The following is a 13,132-nucleotide window of genomic DNA, read 5'->3' on the forward strand; positions in this document are numbered from 1 at the left end:
GCGGAAATGCTTAAAACTACTGACTTTCCCGCACACGTAGCAAAATCTGCATTCATAAAGGCTCCTTCCGCATCAAAAGCTGACATTACCGAGCAGAGCGATAAATCACCGCCTTGTGTGGTGATTGTTATAAAAAATGTAGCAAAATGTTAATTCATAACGATCACCGCAAGCGGTGTGAGGTCGGGAAGTACCGCTCCCTCTGATGTGGCGATAACAATGTTAAGTGAATGGAGACACAGAAACCTCCCAGGCAGCTGCAGTAGAGCGGAACACGGAGCAATGTATCAACTCGGCAGCTTCCGTGTCTCTGCAAGGTTACCGCCTGCCTAGTTCGGGGAATCTCCGCACTGCTGCCGCACCTGGATACTTTTTTATGAATCAGCAGCCAGAAGTCTAAAACACTCTCAGCAGTGTTTTCCCGCACAGATTCTCCATACCGACAGCACTTTCATGAATGAGTAACCAAGAAGCTCAGGGTGACCCAAACTATTAAGAATGTATAGTGGGATAAAAGAGACCAAAAATCCCTCCTACTAAAAAAAGCAAAGCTTGGTGTATTTTTCCTTCTTAAAACAGAAGCAAATCAGCAATAATTCCGCTATAAGTGAACATTTGTGGTTACCCACAATGCACTGCTACTGAATATGCAAATTATCCCTCTTTGCCCTTGGTTTGATATGACACTACTTCTTCTTCTTGCTTGGACCAGCCCCTTCTTCTTGCTTGGACTGGCCCTGGGGGCAGGGCGCTACTTCTTCTTCTTGTTTGAAGGTTGATGCACTTACTCTATTATATATATAGATATTTGACAGAGCGATTGATGTGTACAAGTATTTAGCTGCCATCTAGTGGACCAAAAAGTTATGACCCGGTCCTAAGACACAAGCATCAATAGACATGTAAGAGCAACATAAAAATGAATAGAATAAATAGACAATGCTTTCTTTGCTTCTGTCTTCACAAAGGAAACAGCACTGTTGCAAATTACAGAGGCAGAAGAGTCTCAATCTTCTAACTGTAATATTAAATACTTAACGCAGGAAGAAGTGAAGGCAAGACTAAATAAATTAAAAATAGACAAGACACCTGGCTCGGATGGCATGCATCCTCGGGTCCTAAGGGAATTAAGTTCAGTTATAGCTAAACCCCTTTATCTTATCTTTTGTGACTCTCTTGCAACTGGCAGAGTCCCAGTGGATTGGCGTACAGCCCACGTTTTCCCATTATTTAAGAAGGACAAAAAATCAGATCCAGGAAATTATTGACCTGTAAGCTTAACATCAGTTGTATGCAAACTATTTGAGGGGTTACTAAGAGATACTATACATGACTTCATAGTAGAAAATAATCTTATTTCTCAGCATCAACATGGGTTTACTAAAGACAGGTCCTGTTTGACTAACATGCTCAGCTTTTATGAGGTAGTGAATGCTAATATGGATATTGGGAATGCTGTAGATGTGATATACTTGGACTTTGCAAAGGCCTTCGACACTGTTACCCACAGAAGTCTGGTGCAATAGTTCAGGATGCAAGAACTGGGGAAGAGTTTGTGTGCATGGATAGGGAACTGGCTAATGGACAGAAAACAAAGAGTTGTGGTCAATGGATCGTACTCAAAATGGGAGACTGTTAGCAGTGGGGTCCCACAGGGGTCTGTACTGGGTCCAGTGCTCTTCATTTTATTTATTAATGACCTAGTAGATGCAGTAGTGAGCAATGTTGCTATTTTTGCAGATGATACAAAATTGTGCAGAATCATCAACTCTCTAGTGTCATATTGCAACAGGATCTGGATAGGATGGCTATATGGGCACATACATGGCAGATGAAATTCAATGTTGACAAATGTAAAGTCATGCATTTTGGTCGTACCAATGGTCTAGTACCATAGAAAATAAATGGGATACAGTTGGGGACATCAAACTTGGAGAAGGACTTAGGAGTACTCATCGACAACAAGTTAAATAATCGTACTTAATGCCAAGCCGCCGCAGCTAAAGCGAACAACATTTTGGGATGCATTAAAAGGGAAATAAAGCCTCGAGATGCTAGCATAATATTGCCCCTGTTTAACTCTCTAGTAAGGCCGCATCTAGAATATGGAATTCAGTTCTGGGCACCACATTACAAAAAAGATATTGCAGTTTTAGAGCAGGTGCAGAGACGAGCTACAAAATTGATACGTGGGATGGAAGGTCTCGTTTACCAAGAAAGGTTAGATAAACTGGGTTTATTTAGTCTAGAGAAAAGACGCCTTAGAGGAGATCTAATTAACATGTATAAATACATCAGAGGGCAATATAATAGCTTGGCGGATGAGCTTTTTGTCCCTAGGCCTTCTCAAAGGACTAGAGGACATGATTTGCGCATGGAGGAAAAATGTTTTAGCCATTTATTTAGGAAAGGGTTCTTTACAGTAAGAGTGATTAAGATGTGGAATGCATTGCGACGGGAAGTCGTTATGGCAAACTCTATACCTGCATTTAAAGGGGGCTTAGATGCTTTCCTTGCGTTGAAAGACATCCATGGCTACAATTACTAGGTTATGCCTAATGATGTTGATCCAGGGATTTTATCTGATTGCCATCTGGAGTCGGGAAGGCATTTTTCCCTTTTGGGGCTAATAGGACCATGCCTTGTGGGTTTTTTTTCGCCTTCCTCTGGATCAACAGGGATATGTGAGGGAGCAGGCTGGAGTTGTACTTGGTACTGGTTGAACTCGATGGACGTATGTCTTTTTTCAACCAAAATAACTATATAACTATGTCAGAGCAACATAAAAATTAATAGAAACATATTAAAAAAAAAAAAACATTCAACAAATATGGATCAACTTAGTAGTCCTGGACAATTGTAGCAACTGGTAAAAAAGCACATAACAATCAAACCAAATTACACTTTTTGACATAAAAATATTTAGAATAATGATCAAGCCAGAGGTGTAGTTGTAAAAATGGACGGTTACACTAAAACTTATTGGGAAAAATAAAATAAAATACAATAAATAAAAAAGTCATGAAACAAGACAAAAAAAAGGGTAAAAGAGAGCGGCCAAGATAAAAGAAAAACGGTACAGGAGGTAATTTAGTAAATTTTTTCCAGAACTTCATTCAGACCCTCAGGGCTGAGGGTTCTTATAGTTTGTATCCAGAACATTTCAAATTTTTTTAGTTTTTCGAATGCGTTTGACGAACTTGCATCAGTTGAGTCAATTAGTGTAATGTTGAAGAATTGTGGGTTATTGGCGTGGTGAGTGCAGAAGTGCCGTGATACGCTGTGAAGGGAGAATTTTTTAGTGATGTTTCTTTTGTGTTGTCCGATTCTGCTGCGGGCCAACTGTGTAGTCCTCCCCACGTACTGGAGTCGACAGGGACATGAAATGAGGTAGATGACAAATTTAGATTCGCAGGTGAGGTGTTTTTTTATGGGATATTGAATACCGGTACTAAAGGACACAAAGAATGTGCAGGTGTTGATAAATTGACAGGCTGTGCATCGGTTTTTGTTGCAAGGGAAACAACCAGGCTCCTGTGTTTGCAGGGTGGTGGGTTGGTTTGGTATACGTAGTTTGCTTGGCGCTAAGAGATTGCAGAGATTTGGTGCTCTCCTATATGTAATTGATGGTGTTGTGGGTAGTATAGGTTGTAGATAGGGGTCTTCCATAAGGATGTCCCATCGGTTTTTTAGGATATTGCGGATGGACAGATGTTGGGCATTGTAACGAGTGATGAATCTGGGTGGGCATGTAGTATTAGTAGGTTGTTTGGTAGGGGTATGAGGGTTGGGATGTTTGGCTCTGTATCTTGCATCTTTGATCAGTTTTTTGGGGTAATGGCGGTCTGTGAATTTTTTGATAAGGATCTCGGATTGAATGTCAAATTGTGATTGGTCCGTGCAGTTCCTATGTATTCTTCTGTATTGACTGTAGGGGGTGTTAGTAATCCAAGGGTGGTGGTGAAAGCTATTGAAATGTATGTAGTTGTTGGCATCGACTGGTTTGAAGTATGTTTTTGTCATAATGTGATTCGATTCTATGTATAAAGTGAGATCGAGGAATTCGATGGAGGAAATGTGGTGGTGGTGTGTGATTTGGAGTCCTGCTGTATTAGAGTAGAGGTAACTGACAAAATGTGGAATGCGTGAAGCGTCGCCTTTCCAGATGAAGATTAGGTCGTCATCACCCCATACCCCATTACATTACACCCCATAGCCCATTACTATCACGAGCACCATAGCCTCTACCCCCTATTGTTTACTTGCACACCCAACTCTTTTATGCCATCTCCACGAAGCAATTTCTTTCATATGGTATGCTTTATGATATGCAATATATTGATATGCAAATTTGCAGAATTTACTATAGCATAATGTATTGTCTCTTGTCTACAGTCTTGTCCCCATGTTTATTGCCTGATGAAGCGGGCTGGGCCTGCGAAACGCATTGCACTGTTTTGGGGTACTAATTAATAAATGTGACTACTATTCAGACAGTTTTTCGTGTCTGCTTTATGGAGGTAAGTCCACCGCTTCCTCCCAGCAAATTTTAAAGTTTTTATCCACTTTTATCCTGCTGGCGCCTCTGTTCTCCTACTGCTATACCGTGTCCACCCCTGGTGGAGGGGTGATCTACCCCCTTTCGCATCTACAGAGAGCGACTTCTTATCCCTGAGTGAGAACAGGTCTAATCTCCTCACCTGCCTATACAGTGGTTGCCTCTGTGGTAACCCACGTTTGTGAGTATAATTTTCTCACGATAACCTTTACTTCATTTATGCTTAACATACTACACTATATTGGGCTCTCGGTTTCTCTACACTTTAACAGTGTTCTATAGAGATACCTCCCTCTACCAGCTCCTCTGGGAAAGTGGGTATCGCTATCTATATTTACTGTTGCACCAAATACTTATCTTACACCTGGTTGTCCTGTGTCTTGCTATACTCGCATTATTGGTGATTCTGCAGATCACCACATAATCAGGTATAGCATCTGTATTATTGGTGATACTGCAGATCACCAATAATCAGAAAATCTGTCCTTGCTGACACCAATCGTTACACAAATACATTATTTTACAATATAAAATTAACTCATTAACTCCCACACGCCCCAATTGTTACCAATTTTTTTTTTGTAATAAAAAAATAAATAAAAAAAAATTACAATAATATTTTTTTTTTTAAATAGTTACCTTAGAGACTGAAATCTTTTAATATTTATATCAAGAGGGTATAACACTGTTACTTTATAAATTATGGGCTTGTAATTAGTGATGGACGCAAAACTGAAAAAAATGCACCTTTATTTGCAAATAAAATATTGGCGTCAAACATTGTGATAGGAACATAATTTAAACGGTGTAATAACTGGGACAAATGAGCAAATAAGTTACATGGATTTTTATTATAGTAGCATGCATTATTTAAAAACAATAATGGCCGAAAACTGAAAAATAATGATTTTTTTTCCAAATGTTTTCCTTTTTTCCCATTAAAACACATTTAGAATAAAATAATTCTTGGCATAATGTCCCACCTAAAGAAAGCCTAATTGGTAGTGAAAAAAACAAGATATAGTTCATTTCATTGTGATAAGTAATGATAAAGTTATAGGCGAATGAATGTAAGGAGCGCTGAAAGGAGAAAATTGCTCGGATGCTAAAGGGGTAAAGCCCCTCAGTTGTGAAGCAGTTAAGGTATATAGACTAGATGGGTCTCTTGAAATTTTTATACCAGATATTTTACTTGCTTTTTAATTGGAAAGCAGCAGTATGTCATGCGCTCCAAATAGCTTGGATCTATTTGGAGCACACAATATATTGGATGCGTTGCAAGACTCACTACCGCGCACTTCCTCCTTCCGGCTTGTAGGAGGAAGTGCGCATAGTGAGTCTTGCAATGCATCCAACAGGATGCGTGCAAGCTATTTGGAGTGCATGATATACAACATACTTATGGGTATATAGCCCCTTGTTTCCCCGCTGCACACCTGAGGCAATTAAACCTCATTTAAATCATGTATTCGAGTGCTTAGACACTCGTGAGTACTCGAGAGCCCGTGCCTAGTTTGGACATAAATAAAAGCAAATCATCTGCAAAAACAGCTTGAGAGACCGATTCTGTGCCTATTTGAATGCCTGATATTCGTTTCTGGAAAATTCTTAATAGGGGTTCCAACATTAAATTAAACAACAATGGTGAAAGGGGAAACCCTTGGTGGGTTCCCCCCTGCAATCCAAATAGTGGTGACAAGAACCCTGGTTTGAAAATTTGAGCCACTGGCTTACCACTGGCTTACCATGCAGTGCCTGAATAAGATTGCTGAAGGGACCATGAAAGTTCATCCGATCCAGCACCCAATCTAACAATTTCCAGCGAACATTGGCAAATGCTTTTTTGGCATCTAATAATAATATGCTGTATCTTTTTCCTGTAATCGGGTAAGCTTGAATAAAGTCTAAAACAGTAATGACCTTTTGGATATTCATATTTGCTGATCTGTTTCTTATAAATCCAGCCTTTGAGGTGCTTACCAATTTAAGCATAAGATCCGCCAGCCTATCGGCCATAATCTTCATTAAAACCTTAACATCTTGGTTAATAAGGGATATAGGCCGATATGTTGCTTGGTCGAGAGGGTCCTTCCCACTCTTAGGTAATAATTTTTATGGACCATTTTAGCTGAGGTCAGCATAATTTCATCCTGGGAAGCCATCTGGGCCTGGAGCTTTGCAGTTAGCCAAACCCTTAAAGAGAATCTGTATTGTTAAAATCGCTCAAAAGTAAACATACCAGTGCTTTAGGGGACATCTCCTATTACCCTCTGTCACAATTTCGCCGCTCCTCGCCGCATTAAAAGTGGTTAAAAACAGTTTTAAAAAGTTTGTTTGTAAACAAACAAAATGGCCACCAAAACAGGAAGTAGGTTGATGTACAGTATGTCCACACATAGAAAATACATCCATACATAAGCAGGCTGTATACAGCATTCCTTTTGAATCTCAAGAGATCTTTTGTGTGTTTCTTTCCCCCATGCACTGAAGTTTCAGGCTGCTCTTTTCTTCCTGCAAACAGCTTTGCCCTTGTTTGTAATTCCTCAGTATGTGAAAGCCCAGCCAGCTCAGAGGAAGATTTATCCAGCTGATTAGAGCAGCTTCTCTCTTCTCTCTTATCTAAATAACACACAGGCAGTGTGCATAGAGGGGCCAGGAAGGGTGAGTTCATAGCAGAACCACAACACTGAAGAACTTGGCAGCCTTCCAGACCGTGACAGTTAATAATGGCGCACAGCGCCAGGGGAATAAAAAGGGCGCCCCATAGACTTACATTATATAACGCTATTTAGCGTTATAAGTGTTAAAAAATGGCGCAGGCAGTGTGCCTTACACTTATAACGCTAAATAGCGTTATAATTGTTAAAGAATGCAGCGGGGGTCGGGGGAGGAGAGAGTCAGCGGACACTGGAGGGCATAGGCAGCGGGGAAGATGTGTGCAGAAGCATACGTTACCTTGTCCCGGCCGCCGATCGCTCCTTCCCTCCGCTCCTGCACTTCTTCCATTCGTTTACTGTAGTCCTGCAGCCGGCCAATCACCATGTGGCTTCAGTCTCCGCATGCTGATTGGCCGGCTGCGGGACTACAGCAAACGAATGGAAGGAGCGGAGGGAAGGAGCGATCACTGGCCCAGGATAAGGTAACGTATGCTTCTGCATACATCCGCTGCCTATGCCCTCTAGTCTCCCGCTGCCTCTCTCCCCCAGCCCTGCATGTTTATCATGGCGCACCGCTCTGCAATCAATGTAGCATAAAACGAAATTTACCGTTTTATTGTATTTACATTAAAACGGTAAATAGCGTTTTATGATACATTTATCGGCAGAACGGTGCGCCATTTTTCTCCCTGCGCCATTTTCGGATGGACCCTTCCAGACACAGGCCGACAAGTCTGACAGGGGAAAGATACATTGATTTATTACAGAGACTGTCATAGTAAAAAGTGCTGCAGTTAGCCAGAACACATTAGAATAGCTTTTGGAACTTGTAGGATGATAAAAAACAGGATGCAATTTTTGTTTCGGAGTCTCTTTAATGACACCAGCAAAATCTTAAATTTCTCTATTTATAGAGGCAAGATCTGTTTCGGTAATAGAGGGGAGCCCCAAATCTTGAAGCAAGGTGTCAAATTCGGAGGTTTCACTCTCATCCGATTGATCACTATACATTTAGTACAATATTGCTCAAAACAAGCATTTATTCATCTGGGGTCACTACTGATCTGGCCAGATTCATCAGCTATTGCTAATATATTATTTGGGATATGGGTACCCTTTAAGATATTACTCAACATTCTTCCCATTTTATTACCATAGTGTCTAAATTTCATAGCTTGATACAAGCCAATTATATGTTCTTTAGCCTTAAGCCATTTATCAACCTCCAGCTTTTTTTAATGCACTATAGCTTGGTTGCTTGATTAGGGTGGCTTTGAAATTTTATTAAGGCTTCTCAGACCTCTTTTACTGCATTCATATAATTGACTTGTATCTCTTTTTTTACCTGAGATTTACCCAATGTTTCTAACTCTCATTATTGCTTTTGCGTTTCCCAAAATAATTTGGGATCTGACTGATATTCATTATTATCTTGTTTGCATTCGCTCCACCATTTTTTTAGGAGTACAGGGAATTGCTCATCTTGATATAACTGGAAAATCTCCAGAGTATATCTGACCTTCTTGGTGTAATTTACTGTATTGGCAGAAGTCCTCCTCCACAAGGCGTGCAGACCATAGCCTCCTTCAGAGCTGTAGTAGCAGGCCACTGCTCCGGTATATTTTCCACCTAGCCTGTGATGCCGCTATAGGCGGCTGCACTGTCAGGCAGTCGTGGGTGCAGGGGAGTAACAATAGACCCTGCAAGGGATGCCTCTGCAGGGGGCCCAGACACCACAGGGGGCCCCTGGGGGGAAAAGTTTGAGAGACTGACAGCTAAGGGCATGGAGAAAAAAAAACGTATTCTGCTCTAACAGCAGTTATATTGACTGCATGTGTCCACCACACAGATAAGGAATCACACACACTTTGAAATTTGTACACTGTCCCTGCTCCCTAGGGTTCGTACAAAACATCTGTCTCTCACTGCTGCAAAGTTCTGATGACTTGATGTACAACCTTAGAAACAAAGGAGTCACATTTTGAAAAAAGTTGTAGACTTTCCCTTTTCAGCAAAATGATTCCTAGATTCTTATCACACGGGCTAATGACTTTATGGCCTCTGAATTCTTTTACAAGCAATGGAGTGGAGATTGATGTCTTACTGTTGCTGCTTCATTGAGAGCTTGTTGTCTCACATGGAGTCCAAGATCCTGTAACAACAGTATCAATCAGTGACATTCTGAATGTTTGCCAAAGTTACATTGATACTATATCTTATGTTCAGCATGTCATTGTTGTTCCTCCATATAGCATGTGCTCTCATGTAGTAAAATAATAAGGCTGTGTGTGTATGTATGTACTGGGAACAGAGCTGCAACGAGGGACTTGTCGGCTGCAAGGGGCTGAAAGGAAGCCCCGGGTAAGTAGATCTGTGGGTAGCATAGATTGCCTAACATTTCCTTTAAGTCTAAGGCCTCAATTCACTGAGATCATGCTGGAGATAATAAGGCAAGAGAAAACTTACCTCACACAGTGAGAGAGTTATCTTATCTCTTCATTCCTTGCGTTACCTCCTCTGTAGTTAATTTACCTCCTCTGTAGTTAATTTACCTCCTCTGTAGTTATTTTCACACACAGTTAATTAACAGCCTGTCTTTAACTCTGGAGTTATTTTAAGGATTGGAGAGTTAACTTAAAGACAGAAGAGTTAACTTTAGGTTTGCCTGAGGTAAAATGTTTCCTGAATACTACATGCCTTATCACCATGGTAACAACTCTAGAAGAGTTATTAAAGACAGGAGATAAGCTTAGTGAATTGAGGCCTAAGTGTTTTTATCTGCATGGGGAAAACACATTGGTCCTCAGTTTTCCTGTGCAGAAAGTGAGGGGTTGGGGGACCCCATCCAATGTTTCACGGGGGGGGGCCCATCCAAAGTTTCACAGGGGGGCCCAGTGATGTCTAGTTACGCCCCTGCGTGGGTGGGTTAAGAAATTTGGGTTTAAGCAATTTGCCAGTGCAAGTGTATGCAAGTAGGAAATAGACGGCGGCTGCCGTATGACTCAAAAGTAAAAACTTTTATTGTAGCTAAGCAACGCATTTCAGAAGGCTCAAGTTGCTCAACCCTCTTTCATCAGGCTATAAAAAGAGGGAAAATATACCAGAGCAGCGGCCTGCTACTACAGCTCTGAAGGAGGCTATCGTCTGCACGCCTTGTGGAGGAGGACTTCTGCCAAGACTTGGTCCCCGGTCCAAGTGGGACAAAGCCTTTCTGCTGGCCACCCCGTAGGGGACAGTCAGCAACAGATCCAGGTGAGAATATTCCACATTTTTATTGAATGACAACCTGAGTGCGCTTTCCCCCCACCCCTTGTTTTTCCACCCATCCCCCACATCCCACTGTCTACTGCAGATTATATACCACCTAGAGTGGCACCCAAGAGAGCAGCACCATCTGATGACAACTACACAGACTTGCACAGTATTGTTAAGATCACTCCCTTTGTTCAACACAGGGGTTTAGGCTTCTTTCCACTTCACTGCTACAGACACTGGTATTGCATATACAGCTCTGTCAGTCAGCCTTAGCTGCTGGACCTTGGCCCCTTGGTAATTCCTACTATGCCACTGCCAGGCCCAGCACATTCAGTGACACTGAGTACCTGTGTGTGTGACAGCTGCACATTTGCAATACCCATCACTGCATACCTACCTGTTGTTCAGTGCACCCACCTACCTACGTGAGCGCACGCAGTGTGATATTTAATACCACCAGTCACTGTACCTGTTCATGGTACCTGTGTGTGTGTGTGTGTGAGACAGGTGCACATTTGTAATACCCATCACTGCATACCTACCTGTTGTTCAAATATCACACTGCGTGCGGTCACGTAGGTAGGTGGGTGCACTGAACAACAGGTAGGTATGCAGTGATGGGTATTAAAAATGTGCAGCTGTCACACACACTCACAGGTACTGTGAACAGGTGCAGTGACACTGCGTTCAGTCACGTGGGTAGGTGGGTGCACTGAACAACAGGTAGGTATGCAGTGATGGTCATTACAAATGTGCACCTGTCACACACACACACACACGGGTACCATGAACAGGTGCAGTGACACTGCGTGCGGTCACGTAGGTAGGTGGGTGCACTGAGCAACAAGTAGGTATGCAGTGATGGGTATTACAAATGTGCAGCTGTCACACACACACAGGTACCGTGAACAGGTACAGTGACTGGTGGTATTAAATATCACACTGCGTACGCTCACGTAGGTAGGTGGGTGCACTCAAAAAAGGTGATACCTAAACTGTACCATGAAGTTGAAAGGCAAGTGGTGTCATCTCTGGCACATAGCGTTGGGTCAAGGGTCCATCTGACCACGGATGCCTGGTCTACCAAGCACGGTCAGGGCAGGTACATTACTTACACAGCCCATTGGGTTAACCTGGTGACCGCTGGCAAGCAGAGAGTACGTGGCTGTGCAGTGGACCAACTTGTGACACCTCCACGACTTGCAGGCAGGCCTCCTGCCACCTCCTCCTCTCCTCCTGCTACATCCTCTTTGCTGTCGTCATCCTCCTCCTCCTTGGCTGAGTGGCAGTTCAACTCTACTGGTGCTGCGATCTCCTCTCCAGCTACACAGCCCCAGCTCACCAGGGCCTATGCTACATGCCCAATATAATTAGACACATTTTGGTTCATTTATGCATGAGAAAGGCAGTAGCAATTGGAGATGGATTAGGCTTGCCCTGTGATACAGTGGACCACATACTGGCATCTACTGATGAGAGCAGTGTATCTTTATGCCACCCAGTGTAGGGGTGCAGATGGTTTTTATAGTCACTCATATGCAGGGGTGCTCTTCAGGATTCCTGAATGCGAATTTACCCAAATTATTCGGGTAAAATTCAGCGTTCCCGAAGCCGAATGCCCCGGACCCGAAGCCAAAGGCGGGTGAATGTGCGCATTTGAATTCGGCCGGATGACGCGTGGGGTTCGGCTTCGGGATTCGGGAGTGACGCGGGCCAATCAGAATTCCTCCAGCCGAGTCCCTGGCAACGCTACCAACCAATCAGAGGAGGGGAGCCTGCCCCCCCCCCCTCCTCTATATAAGGAGGCAGCCATTTTGCGGAGCTACGCACTTGTGTGACTGAGCTGGTACTGAGAGCATCTCCAGTGCCGTGCTGCGTGTCTGATCAAGTGTATTTGTGATGATCTGCTCGGCTGCCTGTGCAAGCAGGCAGCTTTTTGACCATTATTTAGGTTTGCATGCTGCAGGACTCTGGAAAGAAGAGCTTCTGTCAGTTTTGCAGCTTGTGCTTGCAGAGGAATTTGCATACTTTGTCATGCAAATTGCCTGGCCACATTCATTGGAGGCGTGTACTATAAGTACTATGTCTTTCCCACAATGCTTGGCTGTTCATAAGGAGTCGTCCTGTGAAACACTCTGGAGAGTGTCAGCCATGCTCTTTGTTTGAAGATCAGCTTAGAGTAATTCCTGGAAACTGTGCTAGGCAGGTTCCCTAGTGCAGTTAGGATTGTTTATCTGTTTTGTTTGTCTGTTGCGATTGTCCTGTCCCAACGGTGGTCGACAGGAAATCGTTCTGATCTCTGTTCTTGGAGTATAGCTGGTGCAGTGGTTGCTACCAGCTATCTCTTCTGATCTGCCTCACTTGGATCGCACTAGCATCTTGCGCTAGCGCTGTGGATCCTTCTGTTCTGTCTCCTTGGATCGCGCTAGCCACTTTCCGCTAGTGCTGTGGATCCTTCTGTCCTGCCTTCCTGGATTGCACTCGCCTTGCGCTAGTGCTGTGGATCCTTCTGGTCTGCTACTCTGTTCTGTCTGCCTGGATCGCACTCGCTTCGCGCTAGTGCTGTGGATCCTTCTGTTCTGTCTACCTGGATCGCACTGGCATCCTGCGCTAGTGCTGTGGATCCTTCTGTTCTGTCTTTCTGGATCGCGCTAGCCACTTT

This window comes from Hyperolius riggenbachi, chromosome 3 (genome assembly GCF_040937935.1).
Source record: "Hyperolius riggenbachi isolate aHypRig1 chromosome 3, aHypRig1.pri, whole genome shotgun sequence".
In the NCBI taxonomy this organism is placed as follows: Eukaryota; Metazoa; Chordata; class Amphibia; order Anura; family Hyperoliidae; genus Hyperolius; species Hyperolius riggenbachi.